Source organism: Misgurnus anguillicaudatus, chromosome 24 (genome assembly GCF_027580225.2).
Source record: "Misgurnus anguillicaudatus chromosome 24, ASM2758022v2, whole genome shotgun sequence".
In the NCBI taxonomy this organism is placed as follows: Eukaryota; Metazoa; Chordata; class Actinopteri; order Cypriniformes; family Cobitidae; genus Misgurnus; species Misgurnus anguillicaudatus.
This window is the reverse complement of record NC_073360.2, coordinates 44046770-44058128: the sequence shown is the minus strand read 5'-3', so window position 1 is coordinate 44058128 and position 11359 is coordinate 44046770.

The following is an 11359-nucleotide window of genomic DNA, read 5'->3' as shown; positions in this document are numbered from 1 at the left end:
CAGATACGTGTTTAAACAAAGTACTAAACAAGTTCAGCCTAACATTTTGGGAAAATTTAAACATAAATCATCAGAAGAGGATTCATTATCTGAGTTACATCAGCGAGCTGTAGACGAATCTTTGCAGAGTAAGAATGGACATCTGGATCTTTTCCTGCGTTTTCTTCTGGGTCTTTCACTGGAGTCCAATCAGATTCTCTTACAGGATCTACTGACACAGATGAGAAGATGCTCCTACAAGAAAGAGAAAACTGTTGAGTACATTAAACAGAAGATGAATAAGAATCTGTCTACAGAGAAATCCATCAATCTGATTCACTGTCTGAATGAACTGGGTGATGATTCACTGCTGCAGGAGATTCAATGTTATGTGGGATCTTCAACAGTAGGAAATGACAAACTCTCCTCTTCACAGTGGGCAGCTTTAGTTTTTGTGTTGTTGACGTCTGAGCAGCATTTTGATGAATTTAATCTAAAACCATTTATTGGATATGAAAATACAGCAGATGAAGTTCTTGTGAAACTGCAGCCTGTGATTAAAGAAACCAAAAAACTCAAGTAAGTAAAACTAACAACAATCACATGACTGTTTACATATTAAAGCAACACTATGTAGTTTTCCATGTAATATTGGCTTACGGCTCCCACATGAGGTTGAAAACAACAGTTCCTGGTATCAGACACTCTTCTGCAGGTAGGTGTGGGGGCGGGGCTGTTTTCTCCGACCTGATCACGTGACTTACGATTATGCCTGTAGCAGCTAGGAGGCTAATCAGGTTGCAGTAGAATTCATACAGGAGATGTTCTACCACTGAAATAATTTTAGAGACATTATAAGGTCTAAAAAATGTGTTGCCTTAATAGAATTCATTTAATTATTTTATGATTTTATTTTGAATTCTTACTTTGGGAGAATCTTTTCTAACAAAAGTAATTTTCCTAGGGTGGGTTGCACCAACAAGGATTAAACCTAAATCTGGTTTAAATCAAATCTTATTTAATAATTCTGTTGCACCAAACTTTAAACCTGTTTAAAAATAATCAGGTTTTCATTTAAACTGCCATTTTGATCCAGGTTTAAATCTTACAGTAAATCTAGATTATTTTTAATCCTGTTGCTCCATTACTTTAAACTCTGTTTTAAATCTCAGTAAGGGATTAACTTTAAACTTGCATATGAGGAGGTTTAAATATGTTTTTTTACAATTAAATGTCTGGCTAAATGATTAGAAACACATACCGTGAGCGTGGTGGCGCTATTCAAAGATTCAACAAACTGAGTTTGGCGGCTCAAAAAGATTATTAACAGCACCGGTGACAGCTACCGATGCTCGTATGCGCTTCTCCTGTGTCACGCACGCTCCAGTCAGACGAAGGACAGTGAATGTACGGACACACGGTGGCGCTTCATGACAAATGCGTCGACACATCTTGTTCATTATATCACAATATCTGAGCTTTGCAATATTTCCTGTCACAATATTTCCTGATCTGTTAATTGTTTTAAAAGATTGTCAAATGTTTTTATTTGAATCAGACCTTTAGATTAGCCTACCGGTGTATGTAGGTGATTTATAATACAAAAATTACATTACCTTTGCTTGCATAAACTGTTTATTTCCTTTTTGAACGACAACATCAACATTATTGCTGTTTAATTACACTGGAAAATTCAACATGGTGGACAAAATAAATCGCAGATGAAGGGTTTATACAGTTTAAAGTTTTAATCAAAAATTTGTTAATCTGTGTTTAAATTGAAGTGGTGCAACACAACTCGAATTAAAATTAAACTGAGATCAACAAACCCTAGATTAGCTCTAAACTCTGCTTAATTTAATCCTTGTTGGTGCAACCCACCCCTAATGTTGTAAATAAACCATCAGTCAATCTCAAATGCAGAACTTTTAGGGGTGATCTCTCAGACAGGGCTTAAGTCAACATGTCGTAACATAAAACAGCTGCAGTGATGTTAGGCGTACATAGGGGGTTAATGAGACTCAGAGAATGAATTAAAACTTTAATTATAAAACTAGATATCAACAGACAGGCAACAAAACAAATTGAATACAACAGAGAACAGACATCAGTGGGGAAAACAGAGAGAGCTTATATGGTGTATAGATGATGATATCTTTATCTTTATTTCAGACCCAGGAGGATCCATATAACAAGAAAAATACAGAATAACAATATCCAAATATACAAAAACATTCAAGTAATACAATACAACACAGACCCTTCCACAACATTCATTATCTACTATACAAACATGTTCGCCATTGGCTCCACCGTCTGGACGAAAATCTGACAGTAGCTACTTAGTACAGGGTTAGTCAAAACAGCAATAACATCATTCTCGGTCTCAGATACCCTACACATAAAACCATACATCAGATTACGTAAAAGTGCAGGACAGGTAAGTACCCCGACATTGACAAACATATGGCTAGCACTGGAGCTTCTTGGAGCTCTCAAAAGCAGCCTCATGCTGTCATTATAAGCCATTGTAAGTTGTCTGATGCTGCCTTGCTTATATCGACACCACAAATGAGCAGTATACAGAGGTGTACAATACGCTCTAAAAAGTGAGACCTTCACAGGTACAGAGCACATACTGAACTTGCGACACAACATGTTTGCTTGTACTGTGCTGCCTATATATATATCTTTATCATCCGACAGATCGTTTACAATAATATGTCCCAAGTATGTAATATCTCTGCACTCCCCAAGTGCATTGCCAGACAGATAGAAGTCAGGAAATATCAACTGTCTATCCTCTCTACTTCTAATAATCATGATCTTACTCTTCTTTGCGTTAAATTATCAAATTCAACCCCATATTTTGTGCATATTCTTAAAAGCTGTTGTAAACCAGCACTATATGGGCTAAAAACGACCAGATCATCAGCATACATAAGATAATTGGTTAGTGAGTCACCAACTCTACAACACAAAACCAGGTACCCCATTATTAAAAAATAATTTCTCATGATTCACACGATCAAATGCTTTAGAAGCATCAATAAAACACAAGAACATTGTTGAATTTTGTCTATTATACATATCTAAAATTTCCTTTAGTGCAAAAATACAAAGATCAGTGCCATCCTTTCGTTTAAAATCAAACTGGTTATCAGTATTAAGGACGTATCTCTCAAGTCTACACAAAATAACTGTCTCCATCACTTTGGAGATAACACTGGCCAGCGCTATTGGCCTGTAATTATCTGAGTTGTTCAGCTTCCACACTTTATCTTTAATAACAGGTACTAGCACAACCGAGAGCATAGAACAACAACAACAACAACAACAACATTTATTTGTATAGCACATTTAAAACAACACTTGTTGACCAAAGTGCAGGTATCTCTCCATGAACAAAAAAACCTGAATAGCACATGGCCAACAGAGGACTCAGTTTCTTACTGGCAAGTTTAAGATGTTCAGCTATAATGTTATCTAGGCCACAGGCCTTGTTATCTTTTAATTTCAACATTGCTTCATTAATTTCAGCGGAAGTTATAACAACATCATCATTATACTCCACATTATCCACTATAAACACATTACTTTTAACACAGTTTAACAGTTCACAATAATGTTTCCGCCATAACTGTGAAATTTCATAAGAACCACTCACAACATCTATATTAGATGGAAGAGAAGTTCTGCAATTGTTGATAGTTATTTTTTTCCCAAAAGTCATTCACATTATTTCTTTGCAGCTTCCATGCCAGTGAATCAGCCCTCATATTATTTTCATTTATTTTAATATATCGAAGTGCACATTTAAAGGAACACGCCCACATTTTGGGAATTTAGCTTATTCACCGTATCCCCCAGAGTTAGATAAGTCCATACATACCTCTCTCATCTCCGTGCGTGCTGTAACTCTGTCTGACGCAGCCCCCGCTAGCTTAGCTTAGCACAAAGACTGGAAGTGGGTGGCTTTAGCTAGCATACTGCTCCCAATAAGTGACAAAATAACGCGATCATTTTCCTATTTATGTGTTGTGATTTGTATAGTCAAACCGTGTACAAATAACAAGGTGATATGAGACACAGCGATCTTTTAACAGTATACATACTGAGAACTATATTCTCTGAAGACGAAGCACTGCCGCATGGGCGGAGTGATCTGCTCGCAGCACACGAGAAGCCCCTGGTGAGGAGCAGAGAGTTCGGTCAGAAGTGTGCGAATCGCTCCGCCCATGCGGCAGTGCTTCGTCTTCAGAGAATATAGTTCTCAGTATGTATACTGTTAAAAGATCGCTGTGTCTCATATCACCTTGTTATTTGTACACGGTTTGACTATACAAATCACAACACATAAATAGGAAAATGATCGCATTATTTTGTCACTTATTGGGAGCAGTATGCTAGCTAAAGCCACCCACTTCCAGTCTTTGTGCTAAGCTAAGCTAGCGGGGGCTGCGTCAGACAGAGTTACAGCACGCACGGAGATGAGAGAGGTATGTATGGACTTATCTAACTCTGGGGGATACGGTGAATAAGCTAAATTCCCAAATGTGGGCGTGTTCCTTTAAATCTAGCATTAGTGCATTTCTTATTCTTAAACAAGGGGCCATGCCTACTTTTACCTGACTCAGCCCATTTCAAAAAAGCATTTCGGGCCTCTAGATGGAGCTCTTCTACATGATCCTTCCAGCCCGGCTTTAGCATTGCATACTTTTGTCCCAGGTTTATTTAGAGCCCGACTTGACATAATAAGAGAATCGTATCACAATTGTATCGTACAGGAAACTTAAATCCTTACAGTGTTGTATGTTCTTACAAATCATATACCTACATAATAAGGCATCTTTAGGTACCTTAATACTACCTATCAAAGCATCAGACCGATTGCCATAATCATTCAGATCTTTATTAGAAAGTTTTGACCAACTTATCTTCCCTACATCAACAGCATTATCCACGGGCAACAACACCGGTAAATTACCTGTGTTTACCACTATGAAAAGGGGTATATGGTCCGTAGTAGCCAGATCATTATCAATCCTAATCATACTGATGGATTCATGAGCATCAGCTGTACAGAGGCAGTGATCTAGCCATGAAGTAGAATGCCAGGCCTCGCTGATATAAGTAAAACTGGGTGATTCTCACGAAACCATTGAAACACCACGGCACTAATGATTTTAGCTTTAAAATGTGTAATATAGTAACATTAAAAAGCATCAGAATTAACACAATACTGTGTTCTACCTTGCACAATGTGTGATTTCAACATAAGAATTTATAATTGGAAATTTTATCTCATTTTCTGCTGAAATTCTCATTACCGCAATGTGTCCGGCTGTGTTTGAACATGCGTTATGTTGTAATTTAATCAAATTAACACAAAAATATTAAGAAAAAAAAATAAATGGATGTTTTGCTAGACTACTTTAGATCAGTGGTTCTCAATCCTGTTCCTGGGGACCCCCTGCTCTGCACATTTTGTATGTATTCCTTATCTAACACACCTGACTCTAATCATCAGCTAATTAGATGAGAGCTCCATGAACTAAGCAAAGTGTGTCAGGTTAGAGAGACATACAAAATGTGCAGACCATGGGGTCCCCAGGAACAAGATTGAGAACCACTGCTTTAGATGACAGAAAAAATATTTACTGAATATTCATGTATAATATAGTGGTGGGCAGAGCGAGGCTTCGTGAAACACTGAAACAGTTGAATCAATTGTGCCTTATGTTTCGAGGCTTCGAAACATCAATCCGAAACCGCCTCCACAGTGACACCTAGCGGTCGTTTGCATGTCTTTACATGAAGCAGCCTTGACAAGATTTTAGATGAGTGCTGACAAATTGTATACCACATGTTGTTTAATTGACACACAAGTGATAGAATGGGAGAGTGGATAGTGCTCTTGACTCTCATGCGTAGATCTTAGGATCGAACCAGGGAAATGCATGCGCTACGTCATCATAAAAAATGCTTTTTGTTGTTGTTTTAACATCTGTTTGACAACTACATGAGCTTTTAGGCTCACAATTGTCGATAACTATAGGCTATTCGGGTCTATTTAATAAAAAAAAAAATGGAATAGAATAAGAGATTCATAAAATATATCAAGCCATAATATCCCACATTGTTTACATATAAATATCTTTATTCAAATATATAAATTGGTCTGTGTTGATAAACTCAACCAGCTTCTTTTTTACATATAATTTCTCCAGCCTTTGAAAACATTCTCACACAAGGGACACTTTTGCTGGCATGCATTTTTTTGTAAGTGTTACATACATATGAGGAAAAATGACTTCTTTTCAGTAAATTATAGTATTTAATCTTGCCAAAAACGCATCTATGATGTATTGTCAGATTTGTTTCCTACCCTGTCAGTTTAAGATTCGACGCAGATTCGACAGGCACGCCACCTTTCGAAATACTTGTGAAATGCACCGCTTGGTGTTTCGAATCACTTCATCACGTGACATGGGTTTTTCGAATCACATTTCGGAGCAGTGTTTCGAAACATTTACGCTTCGGGATCTCGACACAGTGTCGAACGTCAGTTTCGCGGGAGCCATCCCTAGTATAATAATAATAAAGAAAAATTAGAAAAATAATGTGTCCATGCCTGATGTTCTCATCCTCCGCAACACTTTTTGAGAACAGTTTAAGCACACATACAGAATTTTAATAAAGTTTGATTTTGAGTGACCAAGCACATGGACCAGTTACTTCAAGATGGCTACCAGGTAAGATCATTTTTTTACAGTTAATTTGAAATATTGTCTTGTCAGAATGCTTACACGATATTTTGATTATCATTACCGCAACAGATGCTTATTAAATGTTAATTTATAGAGGCATAATACTTTGATTTTAAATGCATGTGCAGAATCTCCAAATTATGTTCTTTCAGGTTTGTCATGTCATTTTAAAAATATGTCAGTGTTGATGTTTTCTGACTGTTGCGGTAATTAGATTTTTTAGGACTAATTTTTAATTTATTTCTTAATTTTTAAATTATGTTACAAAAAGTGTTAAATGAGAAGTAAAAGTTTTTAAATTAATGTTCCCATTTACTCCAGACTTTGTTTTTCAATGTCTGGTGGGAAAAAAAGTAAATTTAAGCAATTTTTACATTTTCATGCTTGACATGTTTAAAACCAAGTTTTCGTGAGAATCACCCAACTATATTTTGGCAATAATACCTTACTAGATAAAATTAATCCACTGTCTGAACAAAACTGCAATAAATGAATGCCAAATGAGGAATTATCATCAGTTACATCAGCATTCATATCACCTAGCACATAAATACAGGAAGAAGAATTATCCTGAATAAAAGAAATAATAAATGCCAATCTACTGAGATACTCATCCTCATTCTGTATGCATTCATACGGCATATATACATTTAAAATTATTATCTTTTTATCATTAAGACACAGCTCAATCCCAATAGCCCAGTCAACTCCCAATCTTATAACCTTAACCAGCTGGTCATATTTTTTGTTCCACATCGTGGCTACCCCACCTGAAATTCTTCCCCGAACAACTTTAGCACTTAGGTCGGTTGTTGATTCACCCACACCATAAAAACCCTTATGCATAGTATTTAGCCCTTCCAATTCTTGTTTAGCTAGGAACGTCTCCTGCACACACAAAATGTCACATCTCTCCATCAATTTGTCCACAACAATACGGCGTGATTTATCAGTTTCACTGTGGCCAACACGCAGTCCACACGCATTATAGGACACGACACAAATGTCCATATAAATTAATTATTTACATCGCAGCTACTATGCAGACTGGCTCCTAAGTGGGACAACAGGTGCACCACGGCACACCTCACCCCCCCTCTTATTATCAATGACCTTGGGGCCACGATTCTCATAATAGCGGCGAACATAAGTCCCTTCGGGCCAGAGTTTTGGATCAAACATATCAGCAACATTATTACATTCAGCCGAAATATGAAATGAGCCGTACCTGCTGCTGGCCGTCTCTATCTTCCGACACATCATTGTTCTATTCTCCAATTTCTCAGTTAAATATTCACGTAGCATGTCTGCACCCAGAGTTGGAGAAAATCTAGTGGCAAACACATTCACCAGCTTTGTTTTCACCACTCCAATGTTACTCTCGGTACCGGTTACACGTTCACGTTTAAATTGTCCTTGCTTATTGTGAGATTTCTGTGGAACATTTACCTTAAGGGACCCTGCCTTCTTGCGACCTTCCTTCACAACAACACTCCACTGTGAGGGCTGTGGTTGTGATTGTGGCAATGTTACCGCTACATCCAAAGGCTCCTATTGTTGTGCGGAGCTCCCCAACCTCTTCACCTCCCCACGTGAGGTGCTGGCGATCACGGTGTCCGTACCCTGGAGGAAAGACTTCCCAGTGGGCGACATTATGGACTCCTCCTGTCGAGCAGAGCCTGCCAGCCTCGGCAGCCCCCCTCGGGCAACAGCACCAATCCCAAGATCGCAATCCGCTCCACTCGGCTAAGCAGGTTTGATTGTGGATGGTAAGCAGTTGTAAGTTTCTGAGTTACCTGCCACTGTTTGCATAATTGATGCAGGAGGTTTGAGGTAAACTGAGTGCCTCTATCTGAAACAATGTAAGCTGGGGTACCCCATCTTGTAAATATTTCTTCAATAAGAATTCTGGAAATAATAGTAGACTTAGCAGATCTCATAGGGAAAATTTCCACCCATTTTGAGAAATAATCTACGATGACTAAGAGAGACTGATTTTGTCGAGAACTTCTAGGAAATGGACCCATGATGTCCATTCCAATCATATATCCAGGCTCTACAATGGGTACACTTTGGAGAGCTCCAGCTGGCTTCAGGTTAGTAGGTTTATGTTGCTGGCATTTCTCACACTGCTTACAATATTGCCAGACATCTGTACGTATGGATGGCCAGTACACAAATTCCAGTAATCTCATCAATGTTTTGAATTTGCCTAAGTGACCACTTAGTGGATTGTCATGAGCATAATTTAAGAACACCTCCTTTAAGTTAGTAGGCACCAGCAACTGAAACCTCTGTCCTCCTTTGGCTACAGGTACACTCCTAAACAAAACATCATTCTTGACAACATATTGCGTTCTCATAATATCCTTAGAACTTTGATCTTCAGCTTTCAGAAAGAGCTCTTGATATTCTGCATCTTTCTTTTGTTCATCAGCAACCTGAGACAAATCCACTGGTAGCTCACAAGTGACTGGATTGAAAGGTCGTTTTGCAGGTGTGTGCAAGAGGATGGCCGTTGATTCATCTACATGTCTTCTTGACAAAACATCGGGTACCACATTACACTGTCCTCTTCTGTAACGAACTGTGAAGTGATATCCTTGAAGTCTAATAGTCCATCTTTCCAGCCTAGATGAAGGTTTTGGGTGCTGGAAAAGCCAAACCAGGGAAGCATGATCTGTGACCACTTCAAAAGCATTGCCTTCAAGATAATGATGCCATTTTTCTACTGCCCAGACTACCGCTAAACATTCCTTCGGAAACAGAGTAGGACCTCTCAGCACCTCTCAGCAATCTGGATGCATATGCAATCACCTTTTCTTCTCCATCAACTTCTTGTGTCAACACAGCTCATAATCCGATATCGCTTGCATCTGTTTGCACTGAAAAAGGCACATTGAAATTGGGTGTACCTAACACAGGGGCTTTGGTCAGTTCATCTTTAAGTAACTCAAATGCTTTCTGGCATTCATCAGTCCACATCCATTTACCTCCTTTTTTCTTTAGGGCATGTAGTGCTGCTGCCTTAGTAGAGAAATCTGAGATGAACCGGTGATACCATGCTGCAAGTCCCAAGAACCTCTGTAATTCCTTTAAAGAAGTTGGCGGGGGAAACATTTTCACTGCTTCGACCTTGTCAACATTCACTTTAACTCCTTCAGCAGTGATGGTGTGACCTAAGTAGTCCAATGATGAATGGATAAATTTGCATTTCTTGAGATTGAGAGTAAGACCAGCAGTGTGCAGACTATTGAATATTAGTTGGAGATGATGTAAGTGTGTTTGAATGTCTGGTGAGTACACAATGATGTCATCTATGTATACCATACAGAACTTGTTCTTATGTTCTCTGAGAACTTGCTCCATCAAACGCTGAAATGAAGCTGCAGAGTTTTTGAGTCCAAATGGTAAACACAAAAATTCATATAATCCTGATGCTGTTGTGAAGGCAGTCTTCTCCACACTAGCAGGACTCATCTCCACTTGCCAGTAACCACTCTTCAAATCCAGTGTGCTAAATACCTTGGCTCCTTGCAAAGCATCTAAAATATCAGTAATGTGTGGCATTGGAAACGCATCAAGATGAGTTTTAGAGTTAAGCCCTCGATAATCCACACACAATCGAAGACCACTATCCTTTTTATCCACGACTACAACCGGAGAAGCCCAGGGTGAAGTGGAAGGTCTAATTATATTTTGTTGAAGTAACTCTTGGATTTGTTCTTCAATAAAATCATTTTTGGCTCTTGAAACTCTGTAAGGCTTCTTTCTCAAAGGAAGTTCATCATTAGTTTTAATTTCATGTTTGATGCAACTTGTGCGACCTATCTTATGAGTACAAACTGTTGGCCATTCACACAAAAGATGCTTCAGTTGACTTTTTACCTGTATTGGTACATGAGAATTTTCCACTGCTTGTTCAATAAGTTGGTGGTCTTCTTCTTTAGGGATCCACCCAACACTTTGAGCAGCATAGAACTTGACATTAGCTACCTCTTTAGGTTCGCTAAAACACATGGGGTGATTAGAACTGGCATCAGGTACATAAACACATGAAGAATTAAAATCAATGACTACTTTAGCTTCTTTCAGAAAATCCAATCCCAGGATGACAGGCACAGCCAGGTTTTCATTGTCCATTACGTAGAATGTGACATCATGTTTCACTCTATATATTTCACATTCCCAAACAATCTTACCCTGTGTTCTTTGACTTTGACCATTAGCAAGCATGAACGTTTGGGAACTTTTCGTAAGAAGCTCATCCTTCCTTTTCAACCTCTGCCAAACTCTGTGCTGCAGCAATGAAAAAGTGCTTCCGGTGTCAATTACAGCATTAAAGTAGCATTGGTTTCAAAATGATTGAAGTTTGCAGTACACTAGAATTATGAGAGCTGGGAGTAGGATCCATCAGCATTTGTTGTCCTCTCCCACCAGCTGCATTCTTTCTCTGCTCCTCATCTTTACCTTGTTTCCATCTCCTCTTGTTCTCATCCCAGTCCTTCTCTATTTGAGTTCCGAGTCGAACCAGATCATCGACAGTCTTTACTGTACCTCTTAGCAATGAAGCAAGTCGAGGATTGCAATTTCGTAAAGTTGCCTGTACA